We start from the raw sequence: 13,537 nt of genomic DNA, 5'->3' as shown, positions 1-13,537 counted from the left end.
TATTAAATATATTTTCTTGTTTAGAATATCAATGTCTGTATATTTAATGTGTTTCTGGTCGCCTTAATATTTGTAAAACGCCCAAACTGGATGTTGTCTTCAAATAATTTCGTACGTACGAAAAAATATATTTTAGGAAATAAAATGAAATTTAACCTAGTACAAATAGTAGAACGATCAGAAACACGTTTAATATATAGACACTAATATTTTATGCAGAAAAATATATTTGATGTGTAAATACAATCGTTAAAAAGTCTTTGTTAGTCGATAACATCTTTAAAATTGCAGCAAACTCAGGAATGTCCCTTTAATACTGACAATTTGCTGACGTGGTATCACGTGTCGACTCCCTAAACATGGAAGATCCCTAGTACCCCTAAACTGTCGAGAACATCTCCGCAGATATTGCATAGTGTTCTGATGAACATCAATGAATACCAAAATTACTAGCAATAGCGTTTGTGCCATTCTAACCTCAATCATACCCATCGTTCGAAGGAGTCCATTTTCTGGGAGGCATGGCACCACACTGACGACGATCAGATACCAACAAAAATATTTTTCTGAGTGATGAGAATCCATACAATAGTTTTTAAAGTCCAATGATAAGAAAAATGACGTCAAACAGGAGCACGTGACCAAGAATGCTAGTAATGCAACTTGTGGTCACACAGGATGAATAGTTCGTGCAACTGACAGGACACCGCAGGAATATCGACGGGAGTGGTTTACTGACATTTTTATGACCAGATTTCAAGTAAATTATATTTTATATGCAATTATTTGGTGCACAGGAACCTTTTTCTGCGAGTATATATATATATATATATATATATATATATATATATTTATATATGAATTGTTTCTCATTTTTTAGGAATTTATTGATGTATAAAAGTCACAAATGGTATAAAATCGCGTAGCAGAAGTGTACCTTAAAACACTTTTATATTTTCTAAACTTGCTTTATTTTATATAAGAATTGTTTCAAATTTTTTAGGAATTTATCGATTTTATACTACATTTGTGACTTTTATACATTGATAAATTCCTAAAAAATGAGAAACAATTCTTATAATTACAAACAGTACACGAAGTGTACCTTAAAACACTCAAATATAATCTCTTTTGTTCTTACCGTCAACCATGTTCTGTAAATAAGCGCAGGAATACATGTATACATACTACTGGATGTTTGGGGGGGGGGGGGGGGGGGGGGGGGGGGGGGGGTTAACAGAATAAAAACAAATAAAAAATATATTGTAATTTTTATTTATTTATAACATGAATATCTCATCCAGTTTCCCTTATTTTTTTAATCGAGAAAACAGGTCACTTCCTTGTTCTATTTTTAAAATGATCACCGAACTGGGTCATTGGGCTTCTCGCCTTCCAGCTAAAAATAGTTCCAATCGATCTTGGTCTTACATGATGACGCATTTTTATGAGGTTTATGGAAGGATAACGCTTGGTTTTTTAGTGACGTCAGCCAATCCGAATACAGTAAATCGTATAAATTCGGAAAGTTTGTAATTATATATATATAAACATATGACTCGAAAACACCAACTGTGCCTTTTCATTGGTGAAGATTAAGATAAAACTTATTGTCCTGTTTATGCATATTATGTGGTGTACTGTGGATACATTAAGTTTACAGGCTCGTTTTAAAAAATGTACAGAAATTTTGAAGTCTTTAATAATATTATGCATTATAGATCTACACATGTATTACGTATGTACATTTATGATCTAAAAATATTAAATTGCATAATGTTTATGCAAGTTTGGTGTTTTTCTAATTCGTTCAGATTATTATCATGTGTAGTAAAGAAGTTGTAAGTATGTCACAATAATTTATCATGAAACAAAATTGAGGGGAATGATTAATTGCACCCCATACTTGGCTTATGGGAAGCCATTTAAGATATTAACATATTGATACCATATATAGAGATTATTATACGAGCTTGTGTGTCGTACTGATTTTACGAAACGAGTGAGTATTTTTGTATTGCCCGAGAGAGAGCGAGGGTAATACATGAATCCTGACACGAGTTTCGTAAAATCAGTACGACTCACACGCGAGTGTAATAATTTCTTTATTATCCATTATTATTATTGTTGTTTTCTTTATGAATAACAAGACTCAACTCAAAATGTTTTAGCCACAACTAGAAGGAGATGACGAAATGACGTCATATTTCAAATCAACAGTCTGAGCTAGGACTTGAGAAGCAACCTCATGTTATGACGTCACTTTCCACACGTTATTACACGTGTGCTTCGTATGATTATTATTAACTCGGTTATGTTGAACCATATGGATAATAAAAATTCATATGCTAAGGGAAGCTAGTTAAAAATTGTCTGTCCTGTCCTACATATAGTTTTTCTGGATGGTTTGTTTTTTAAGTGCCTCAAAATATTAAGCTAAAATTTTGTGTATAGCTTTATTATTTACTGTTACAGATCAAGTTTTACTTTCATTTTTGATTTAAGGGCGGGATGTAGCCTATTGGCCTATTTCTCGATCCAGCCAGTGCACAACAACCAGTACCATATCAAATGCCATGTTGTGTGCTACCCTGTCTCGTGGTATGGGTTTTGTCACGGATATATAAGCAACGATCTCGCGTAGTGTAGAAATAACTGTTTTTCCTGTTATTATTGACATAACCCAATGTATATATATATTTAAAATATAAACATTAAATTCAATATATAGTGAGATTTTTAATTTTAGTTTACTTTTGTATATTGTAATCTTCGATCCTTTTTGATGCAGTATATATTTTGAAGCGGAACATCCAGATAACTTCTGAATGACCAATATTCAAGAAAAATAACTCCAAACAACTGGAAACGATGTGTGTTGGTCCATAAATTCCATATTAATAATACACATAAAACAATTACACCATTAGAATAGATTTTAACCCTATCGTCACATATCGTAAACCATATAGCCCAGTACAAACATAGTCACTATTTGTACATTGGGTAAATTTGACAGCCCTTCGAGTTTTTGTTTGTTTATTATTATTATTGTTCAAAATATGTCCACCACACATTTCATGTTGAATAGATATTATTTTAAGATGTAATATGCACTTGAACATCGTTTAATCCTGACCCAGTATAACTATTCATTGCATATAAAATAAGAACAGGGCTCATTCAGACGTCCATAGAAATAGGTTGATGTTGGGGTGGTCCAATTGCCTTGCGTTTATTTTACTAGTAGCAGACGACAATATCTTGTGCAGCAGGTGAGTAAAATTCATTGTGAAAATTTGGATATACTGGGATGTTGGCGGACGTGTTGTTTTCCAATACCTCCAAGGTGTGGTGTACGCAGCAGTTGGCGGACGTGTTGTTGTCCAATACCTCCAAGGTGTGGTGTGCGCAGCAGTTGGCGGACGTGTTGTTGTCCAATACCTCCAAGGTGTGGTGTGCGCAGCAGTTGGCGTCCAATACCTCCAAGGTGTGGTGTGCGCAGCAGTTGGCGGACGTGTTGTTGTCCAATACCTCCAAGGTGTGGTGTGCGCAGCAGTTGGCGGACGTGTTGTTGTCCAATACCTCCAAGGTGTGGTGTGCGCAGCAGTTGGCGGACGTGTTGTTGTCCAATACCTCCAAGGTGTGGTGTGCGCAGCAGTTGGCGGACGTGTTGTTGTCCAATACCTCCAAGGTGTGGTGTGGCAGCAGTTGGCGGACGCAGTACCTCCAAGGTGTGGTTGGCGCAGCAGTTGGCGGACGTGTTGTTGTCCAGTACCTCCAAGGTGTGGTGTACGCAGCAGTTGGCGGACGTGTTGTTGTCCAATACCTCCAAGGTGTGGTGTACGCAGCAGTTGGCGGACGTGTTGTTGTCCAATACCTCCAAGGTGTGGTGTACGCAGCAGTTGGCGGACGTGTTGTTGTCCAATACCTCCAAGGTGTGGTGGCGGACGCAGCAGTTGGCGGACGTGTTGTTGTCCAATACCTCCAAGGTGTGGTGTGGCGGACGCAGCAGTTGGCGGACGTGTTGTTGTCCAATACCTCCAAGGTGTGGTGTGCGCAGCAGTTGGCGGACGTGTTGTTGTCCAATACCTCCAAGGTGTGGTGTGCGCAGCAGTTGGCGGACGTGTTGTTGTCCAATACCTCCAAGGTGTGGTGTGCGCAGCAGTTGGCGGACGTGTTGTTGTCCAATACCTCCAAGGTGTGGTGTGCGCAGCAGTTGGCGGACGTGTTGTTGTCCAGTACCTCCAAGGTGTGGTGTGCGCAGCAGTTGGCGGACGTGTTGTTGTCCAGTACCTCCAAGGTGTGGTGTGCGCAGCAGTTGGCGGACGTGTTGTTCTCCAGTACCTCCAAGGTGTGGTGTACGCAGCAGTTGGCGGACGTGTTGTTGTCCAATACCTCCAAGGTGTGGTGTGGTGTTGTCCAATACCTCCAAGGTGTGTGTGTGCGCAGCAGTTGGCGGACGTGTTGTTGTCCAATACCTCCAAGGTGTGGTGTGCGCAGCAGTTGGCGGACGTGTTGTTGTCCAATACCTCCAAGGTGTGGTGTGCGCAGCAGTTGGCGGACGTGTTGTTGTCCAATACCTCCAAGGTGTGGTGTGCGCAGCAGTTGGCGGACGTGTTGTCCAATACCTCCAAGGTGTAGTGTGCGCGGCAGTTAGCGGACGTGTTGTTTCCCAATAGCTCCAAGGTGTGGTGTACGCAGCAGTTGGCGGACGTGTTGTTGTCCAATACCTCCAAGGTGTGGTGTGCGCAGCAGTTGGCGGACGTGTTGTTGTCCAATACCTCCAAGGTGTGGTGTGCGCAGCAGTTGGCGGACGTGTTGTTGTCCAATACCTCCAAGGTGTGGTGTGCGCAGCAGTTGGCGGACGTGTTGTTGTCCTCCATACCTCCAAGGTGTGGTGTGTGGTGCGCAGCAGTTGGCGGACGTGTTGTTCTCCAGGTGTACCTCCAAGGTGTGGTGTACGCAGCAGTTGGCGGACGTGTTGTTGTCCAATACCTCCAAGGTGTGGTGTGCGCAGCAGTTGGCGGACGTGTTGTTGTCCAATACCTCCAAGGTGTGGTGTGCGCAGCAGTTGGCGGACGTGTTGTTGTCCAATACCTCCAAGGTGTGGTGTGCGCAGCAGTTGGCGGACGTGTTGTTGTCCAATACCTCCAAGGTGTGGTGTGCGCAGCAGTTGGCGGACGTGTTGTTGTCCAGTACCTCCAAGGTGTGGTGTGCGCAGCAGTTGGCGGACGTGTTGTTGTCCAGTACCTCCAAGGTGTGGTGTGCGCAGCAGTTGGCGGACGTGTTGTTGTCCAGTACCTCCAAGGTGTGGTGTGCGCAGCAGTTGGCGGACGTGTTGTTCTCCAGTACCTCCAAGGTGTGGTGTGCGCAGCAGTTGGCGGACGTGTTGTTGTCCAATACCTCCAAGGTGTGGTGTGCGCAGCAGTTGGCGGACATACCTCCAAGGTGTGGTGTGCGCAGCAGTTGGCGGACGTGTTGTTCTCCAGTACCTCCAAGGTGTGGTGTGCGCAGCAGTTGGCGGACGTGTTGTTGTCCAGTACCTCCAAGGTGTGGTGTGCGCAGCAGTTGGCGGACGTGTTGTTGTTGTCCAGTACCTCCAAGGTGTGGTGTGCGCAGCAGTTGGCGGACGTGTTGTTGTCCAGTACCTCCAAGGTGTGGTGTGCGCAGCAGTTGGCGGACGTGTTGTTGTCCAATACCTCCAAGGTGTGGTGTGCGCAGCAGTTGGCGGACGTGTTGTCCAATACCTCCGGACGTGTTCCAAGGTGTGGTGTGCGCAGCAGTTGGCGGACGTGTTGTTGTCCAATACCTCCAAGGTGTGGTGTGCGCAGCAGTTGGCGGACGTGTTGTTGTCCAATACCTCCAAGGTGTGGTGTGCGCAGCAGTTGGCGGACGTGTTGTTCTCCAGTACCTCCAAGGTGTGGTGTACGCAGCAGTTGGCGGACGTGTTGTTGTCCAATACCTCCAAGGTGTGGTGTGCGCAGCAGTTGGCGGACGTGTTGTTGTCCAATACCTCCAAGGTGTAGTGTGTTGTCCAATACCTCCAAGGTGTGGTGTGTTGTCCAGTACCTCCAAGGTGTGGTGTGCGCAGCAGTTGGCGGACGTGTTGTTGTCCAATACCTCCAAGGTGTGGTGTGCGCAGCAGTTGGCGGACGTGTTGTTGTCCAATACCTCCAAGGTGTGGTGTGCGCAGCAGTTGGCGGACGTGTTGTTGTCCAATACCTCCAAGGTGTGGTGTGCGCAGCAGTTGGCGGACGTGTTGTTCTCCAGTACCTCCAAGGTGTGGTGTGCGCAGCAGTTGGCGGACGTGTTGTTGTCCAGTACCTCCAAGGTGTGGTGTGCGCAGCAGTTGGCGGACGCGCAGCAGTTTGTTGTCCAGTACCTCCAAGGTGTGGTGTACGCAGCAGTTGGCGGACGTGTTGTTGTGTACCTCCAAGGTCCAATACCTCCAAGGTGTGGTGTGCGCAGCAGTTGGCGGACGTGTTGTTGTCCAATACCTCCAAGGTGTGGTGTGCGCAGCAGTTGGCGGACGTGTTGTTGTCCAATACCTCCAAGGTGTGGTGTGCGCAGCAGTTGGCGGACGTGTTGTTGTCCAGTACCTCCAAGGTGTGGTGTGCGCAGCAGTTGGCGGACGTGTTGTTGTCCAATACCTCCAAGGTGTGGTGTGCGCAGCAGTTGGCGGACGTGTTGTTGTCCAATACCTCCAAGGTGTGGTGTGCGCAGCAGTTGGCGGACGTGTTGTTGTCCAATACCTCCAAGGTGTGGTGTGCGCAGCAGTTGGCGGACGTGTTGTTTTCCAATACCTCCAAGGTGTGGTGTGCGCAGCAGTTGGCGGACGTGTTGTTCTCCAGTACCTCCAAGGTGTGGTGTGCGCAGCAGTTGGCGGACGTGTTGTTGTCCAGTACCTCCAAGGTGTGGTGTGCGCAGCAGTTGGCGGACGTGTTGTTGTCCAGTACCTCCAAGGTGTGGTGTGCGCAGCAGTTGGCGGACGTGTTGTTGTCCAATACCTCCAAGGTGTGGTGTGCGCAGCAGTTGGCGGACGTGTTGTTGTCCAATACCTCCAAGGTGTGGTGTGCGCAGCAGTTGGCGGACGTGTTGTTGTCCAATACCTCCAAGGTGTGGTGTGCGCAGCAGTTGGCGGACGTGTTGTTGTCCAATCCCAATCGCAGCAAGGTGTGGTGTGCGCAGCAGTTGGCGGACGTGTTGTTGTCCAATACCTCCAAGGTGTGGTGTGCGCAGCAGTTGGCGGACGTGTTGTTGTCCAATACCTCCAAGGTGTGGTGTGCGCAGCAGTTGGCGGACGTGTTGTTTGTCCAAGGTGTGGTGTACCTCCAAGGTGTGGTGTGCGCAGCAGTTGGCGGACGTGACGTGTTGTTCTCCAGTACCTCCAAGGTGTGGTGTGCGCAGCAGTTGGCGGACGTGTTGTCCAATTCCAAGGTGTGGTGTGCGCAGCAGTTGGCGGACGTGTTGTTGTCCAATACCTCCAAGGTGTGGTGTGCGCAGCAGCAGTTGGCGGACGTGTTGTTGTCCAGTACCTCCAAGGTGTGGTGTGCGCAGCAGTTGGCGGACGTGTTGTTCTCCAGTACCTCCAAGGTGTGGTGTGCGCAGCAGTTGGCGGACGTGTTGTTGTCCAATACCTCCAAGGTGTGGTGTGCGCAGCAGTTGGCGGACGTGTTGTTCTCCAGTACCTCCAAGGTGTGGTGTACGCAGCAGTTGGCGGACGTGTTGTTCTCCAGTACCTCCAAGGTGTGGTGTCCGCAGCAGTTGGCGGACGTGTTGTTGTCCAGTACCTCCAAGGTGTGGTGTGCGCAGCAGTTGGCGGACGTGTTGTTGTCCAGTACCTCCAAGGTGTGGTGTGCGCAGCAGTTGGCGGACGTGTTGTTGTCCAGTACCTCCAAGGTGTGGTGTGCGCAGCAGTTGGCGGACGTGTTGTACCTCCAAGGTGTGGTGTGCGCAGCAGTTACCTCCAAGGTGTGGTGTGCGCAGCAGTTGGCGGACGTGTTGTTGTCCAGTACCTCCAAGGTGTGGTGTGCGCAGCAGTTGGCGGACGTGTTGTTGTCCAGTACCTCCAAGGTGTGGTGTGCGCAGCAGTTGGCGGACGTGTTGTTGTCCAGTACCTCCAAGGTGTGGTGTGCGCAGCAGTTGGCGGACGTGTTGTTGTCCAATACCTCCAAGGTGTGGTGTGCGCAGCAGTTGGCGGACGTGTTGTTGTCCAATACCTCCAAGGTGTGGTGTGCGCAGCAGTTGGCGGACGTGTTGTTACCTCCAAGGTGTGGTGTGCGCAGCATACCTCCAAGGTGTGGTGTGCGCAGCAGTTGGCGGACGTGTTGTTGTCCAATACCTCCAAGGTGTGGTGTGCGCAGCAGTTGGCGGACGTGTTGTTGTCCAATACCTCCAACGTGTTGTTGTCCAATACCTCCAAGTGTGGTGTGCGCAGCAGTTGGCGGATCTCCAATACCTCCAAGGTGTGGTGTGCGCAGCAGTTGGCGGACGTGTTGTTCCAAGGTGTGGTGTGCGCAGCAGTTGGCAGTCCAATACCTCCAAGGTGTGGTGTGCGCAGCAGTTGGCGGACGTGTTGTTGTCCAATACCTCCAAGGTGTGGTGTGCGCAGCAGTTGGCGGACGTGTTGTTGTCCAATACCTCCAAGGTGTGGTGTGCGCAGCAGTTGGCGGACGTGTTGTTGTCCAATACCTCCAAGGTGTGGTGTGCGCAGCAGTTGGCGGACGTGTTGTTGTCCAATACCTCCAAGGTGTGGTGTGCGCAGCAGTTGGCGGACGTGTTGTTGTCCAGTACCTCCAAGGTGTGGTGTGCGCAGCAGTTGGCGGACGTGTTGTTGTCCAGTACCTCCAAGGTGTGGTGTGCGCAGCAGTTGGCGGACGTGTTGTTGTCCAGTACCTCCAAGGTGTGGTGTGCGCAGCAGTTGGCGGACGTGTTGTTGTCCAGTACCTCCAAGGTGTGGTGTACGCAGCAGTTGGCGGACGTGTTGTTGTCCAATACCTCCAAGGTGTGGTGTGCGCAGCAGTTGGCGGACGTGTTGTTGTCCAATACCTCCAAGGTGTGGTGTGTGCGCAGCAGTTGGCGGACGTGTTGTTGTCCAGTACCTCCAAGGTGTGGTGTGCGCAGCAGTTGGCGGACGTGTTGTTGTCCAGTACCTCCAAGGTGTGGTGTGCGCAGCAGTTGGCGGACGTGTTGTTGTCCAGTACCTCCAAGGTGTGGTGTGCGCAGCAGTTGGCGGACGTGTTGTTGTCCAGTACCTCCAAGGTGTGGTGTGCGCAGCAGTTGGCGGACGTGTTGTACCTCCAAGGTGTGGTGTGCGCAGCAGTTGGCGGACGTGTTGTTGTCCAATACCTCCAAGGTGTGGTGTGCGCAGCAGTTGGCGGACGTGTTGTTGTCCAATACCTCCAAGGTGTGGTGTGCGCAGCAGTTGGCGGACGTGTTGTTGTCCAATACCTCCAAGGTGTGGTGTGCGCAGCAGTTGGCGGACGTGTTGTTGTCCAATACCTCCAAGGTGTGGTGTGCGCAGCAGTTGGCGGACGTGTTGTTACCTCCAGTACGGACGTGTTGTTGTCAGCAGTACCTCCCCAAGGTGTGGTGTGCGCAGCAGTTGGCGGACGTGTTGTTGTCCAATACCTCCAAGGTGTGGTGTGCGCAGCAGTTGGCGGACGTGTTGTTGTCCAATACCTCCAAGGTGTGGTGTGCGCAGCAGTTGGCGGACGTGTTGTTGTCCAATACCTCCAAGGTGTGGTGTGCGCCAGTTGGCGGACGTGTTGTTGTCCAATACCTCCAAGGTGTGGTGTGCGCAGCAGTTGGCGGACGTGTTGTTGTCCAATACCTCCAAGGTGTGGTGTGCGCAGCAGTTGGCGGACGTGTTGTTTCAAGGTGTGGTGTCCAGTACCTCCAAGGTGTGGTGTGCGCAGCAGTTGGCGGACGTGTTGTTGGTGTCCAGCATACCTCCAAGGTGTGGTGTGCGCAGCAGTTGGCGGACGTGTTGTTGTCCAATACCTCCAAGGTGTGGTGTGCGCAGCAGTTGGCGGACGTGTTGTTGTCCAATACCTCCTCCAAGGTGTGGTGTGCGCAGCAGTTGGCGGACGTGTTGTTGTCCAATACCTCCAAGGTGTGGTGTGCGCAGCAGTTGGCGGACGTGTTGTTGTCCAATACCTCCAAGGTGTGGTGTGCGCAGCAGTTGGCGGACGTGTTGTTGTCCAATACCTCCAAGGTGTGGTGTGCGCAGCAGTTGGCGGACGTGTTGTTGTCCAGTACCTCCAAGGTGTGGTGTGCGCAGCAGTTGGCGGACGTGTTGTTCTCCAATACCTCCAAGGTGTGGTGTGCGCAGCAGTTGGCGGACGTGTTGTTGTCCAATACCTCCAAGGTGTGGTGTGCGCAGCAGTTGGCGGACGTGTTGTTGTCCAATACCTCCAAGGTGTGGTGTGCGCAGCAGTTGGCGGACGTGTTGTTGTCCAATACCTCCAAGGTGTGGTGTGCGCAGCAGTTGGCGGACGTGTTGTTGTCCAATACCTCCAAGGTGTGGTGTGCGCAGCAGTTGGCGGACGTGTTGTTTCCCAATACCTCCAAGGTGTGGTGTGCGCAGCAGTTGGCGGACGTGTTGTTGTCCAGTACCTCCAAGGTGTGGTGTGCGCAGCAGTTGGCGGACGTGTTGTTGTCCAATACCTCCAAGGTGTGGTGTGCGCGCAGCAGTTGGCGGACGTGTTGTTGTCCAATACCTCCAAGGTGTGGTGTGCGCAGCAGTTGGCGGACGTGTTGTTGTCCAATACCTCCAAGGTGTGGTGTGCGCAGCAGTTGGCGGACGTGTTGTTGTCCAATACCTCCAAGGTGTGGTGTGCGCAGCAGTTGGCGGACGTGTTGTTCTCCAATACCTCCAAGGTGTGGTGTGCGCAGCAGTTGGCGGACGTGTTGTTGTCCAATACCTCCAAGGTGTGGTGTGCGCAGCAGTTGGGTGTTGTCCAATACCTCCAAGTTGCGGACGTGTTGTGACTCCAAGTTGCAGTTGTTCCAAGGTGTGGTGTGCGCAGCAGTTGGCGGACGTGTTGTTATGTGGATAGCCCAAGGTGTGGTGTCCGCAGCAGTTGGCGGACGTGTTGTTCTCCAGTACCTCCAAGGTGTGGTGTAACCTCGCAGCAGTTGGCGGACGTGTTGTTGTCCAATACCTCCAAGGTGTGGTGTATGCAGCAGTTACCGGACGTGTTGATGTCCAGTACCATCGCAAGGTGTATTGTGCGCATGCACTAAAAATCTCGTTCCAGCCAGTGCAGCACGACTGGAATGTGCCGTGGTATGTGCTATCCTGTCTGTGGGATGGTGTATATAAACGATGAAACTAATGGACAAAAGTAGCGGGTTTTTCTCTAAGACTAAATTTCAAAATTACCAAATGTTTGACATCCAATAGCCGATTATTAATAAATCAATATGCTCTAGTGGTGTCGTTAAATAAAATCAAACTTTAACTATTAAAATGTTTTACAAAAGGTTGGATCACCTAAAAAATCATATTCTTTTTTTATTATATATAGTATTTATACCATTTAATATGTAATTTAAAATAAATAAATGAAATAATTAAAAGAAATCAAGAAATTAAAAAACAGAGAATGATTAGAAATAAATAAAAAGAAATAAAGAAATAAAAGAGCAAACAAATTAAAAAATTGACATAAGGATATATTTGTAACAAGTTGCTCACTGCATTTAAAAACGGCTATTATTGCATGTCAAGGTCTAGATAGATTTCATTAAATATCTTTTGTAGACATGCTTTTAACAAAACAGTTATGCCTTCATAGACCAAATAACCAGTGCTGCTAGTTTACTCTGTGCCATATTATAAAGATGTAATCAATGTGTAATTGATAAGGACTACTGACATCAGTTAAAACTATATGTATCTTTGTCTGGGTATTTGCAAAGGCAACAATTACTTTCAAAAATTTACTTATCAAAATAAATTTCGCATTTGACGTTCTGTCAAAGTTTATCACGATGGGCTACTTTCAACTAGGTGTTTGCTAGGTAGTGTGTGGTTATGTGTGTGACGGTGTGAGGATTACTTCGCATTCAAGCTTTGTAAGACTTCCTGTTCACTCATCTGCAGTCATATCGACTAACAATACAAAAGAAAAAAAAACATATCACGTTACTGCTGTCGGCTTTCACAACTGTGGCCAAACAATGTATTGTCAAACGTGTTTTAGTTGGGAATACAGACCCGTAACAACACTGTACACACTTTGAGAGGAAAGCAAGATTTTGTATTTTTGTTTGACAATGAATTAGGGCAGGGCGGCGATAATCAGGGGCGGTGCGGGAAAACAAACACGGCAGGGCGGCACAAAACGGGGGCAGGGCGCAGTGCCACTCTATTTATTGCTAGCTAGAACACTGTATTGGATGTTAAACATTTGGCAATTTTGATAAGAAAATGTAATAATGTTGCCATTTTATTATTTTAGTACCACATGGATTTCGAGGTTACTACAGTATTCAGTTCAACACAAGAAAGTTAAATTTTGTTTTGTTTAACCACACCACCAGAGCAAACAGTTTTTAAACACTAAGGCATATTTTTTTACTACTAGAGCCGTTTATGATCATTGGAATCATACTTTACTTGCATTTTATTGTTTAGATTATCCATTTCTGTACATTTGAAGTGTTTTTGGTCATCCTGGTGTTTTTAATATCATAAAATGCATTTCTCATATTTTTAAAAACGCATCTACGTCTGAGAAATAACAGTTATGGAGTTAATTTTTAGTCTATTTTTAGAGGGTGTTTCACGATTTCAAAGTCACAGACTCATGTTTCACTCATTTGTAACTTTATCCAATTGTGTTACATGTTTGTAGATCAACTAAACACATTTTCACGGGTTGCAACATTTCAAACTAGATTTACTTATTTATTACCATATAGGACAACTGAGACTAACTTTAATCTTGGCCCTGACCAGGATCCTAACCCCAATTAAAACCCTACATTTAACTGTATGTCGACCCTCGTTGATGGGCTCATTGGGCTATTTCTCGTTCCAGCCAGTGAACCACGACTGGTATATCAAAGGTCGTAGTATGTGCTATCCTATCTGTGGGATGGTACATATAAAAATATCCCTTGTGGCATTAGGAAAAATATAGTGGGTTTCCTCTGATTAGGCCTACTGTGTGTCAGAATTACCAAATGTTTGACATCCATTAGCTGATGATTAATTGATCAATGTGCTCTAGAGGTATTGTTAAACAAAACAAAGTTTAACTGTATGTTGGCGATAGATCCAACCACAACTGATTGCATTCATCAAGCATTAGGGGCGAGACGTAGCCCAGTGGTAAAGCTCTCGCTTGATGCGCGGTTGGTTTGGAATCGATACCCGTCAGTGGGTTATGTCTCGCTCCAGCCAGTGCACCACGACTGGTACATCAGAGGCCGTGGTATGTGCTATCCTGTCTATGTGATGGTGCATATAAAAGATTCCTTGCTGCTAATCGAATAGAGTAGCCCATGAAGTGGCGACAGCGGG

This window comes from Gigantopelta aegis, chromosome 10 (assembly GCF_016097555.1).
Source record: "Gigantopelta aegis isolate Gae_Host chromosome 10, Gae_host_genome, whole genome shotgun sequence".
NCBI lineage: Eukaryota > Metazoa > Mollusca > Gastropoda > Neomphalida > Peltospiridae > Gigantopelta > Gigantopelta aegis.
The sequence above is the reverse complement of the archived record's forward strand: the minus strand, read 5'-3'. Positions refer to the sequence as shown.